The sequence below is a fragment of the Triticum dicoccoides genome, chromosome 1A (genome assembly GCF_002162155.2).
Source record: "Triticum dicoccoides isolate Atlit2015 ecotype Zavitan chromosome 1A, WEW_v2.0, whole genome shotgun sequence".
Lineage (NCBI taxonomy): Eukaryota > Viridiplantae > Streptophyta > Magnoliopsida > Poales > Poaceae > Triticum > Triticum dicoccoides.
This window is the reverse complement of record NC_041380.1, coordinates 44,517,056-44,517,949: the sequence shown is the minus strand read 5'-3', so window position 1 is coordinate 44,517,949 and position 894 is coordinate 44,517,056.

Here is an 894-nt window from a genome sequence, read left to right as displayed (position 1 = left end):
GCATCGAAACTGGCCCACACGAACGCCACCAAATGAGATCAGGGTCGACGACGGGACCCGGGGCCGGGTTCCTCATCAAGCGGCGTGCCCCTCCAGGCAGCACCTCCCAGTGCCAGCCCGGCGGAGCCTAGTCCCGGACATGGGTCAGTCGGACGTCGTCGCGGACGGGTCGACGGCGAGGATGCGGGCCGGGCATCATCGAGAACAAATACTAGCTATATGCCCGCAAAAAGTAACATTTTTTTAATGATTGGATTTTGATAACTAAAATTTCTAACATTTCTATATAACTAACATTTCTAATATTTCTAGAACTAAAAAAAAAGAAAAATTTCTAACTTTTTTATAACTATTTCTATAACTAAAAAACCGAAAATTTTCTAACAATTCTAACTTTTTTATAACTATTTCTATAACTAAAAAACAGAAAAATTTCTAACAATTCTAACATTTCTAACTATTTCTAAAAAACAGAAAAATTTCTAACAATTTCTAAAAAACAGAAAAATTTCTAACAATTCTAACTTTTTTATAACTATTTCTATCACTAAAAACAGAAAAATTTCTAACAATTCTAACATTTCTAACTATTCTAACAATTCTAAGATTTCTAACTATTCTAACAATTCTAACATTTCTAACTATTTCTAAAAAACAGAAAAATTTCTAACAATTTCTAAAAAACAGAAAAATTTCTAACTATTTGTATAACTAAAAAACAAAAAATGTATGTGTGTGTGTGTGCGCGCTCACCGGCGAGGCGAGAGGCGACGGGGGGCGGCGACGGGCGCGGCGACGACGGGGATGACGACGACGGGGACAGGGACAGGGCGGCGATGACGGGGACGGGGACGTACGGGCCGGGGCGGCGACGACGACGGGGACGTACGGGGC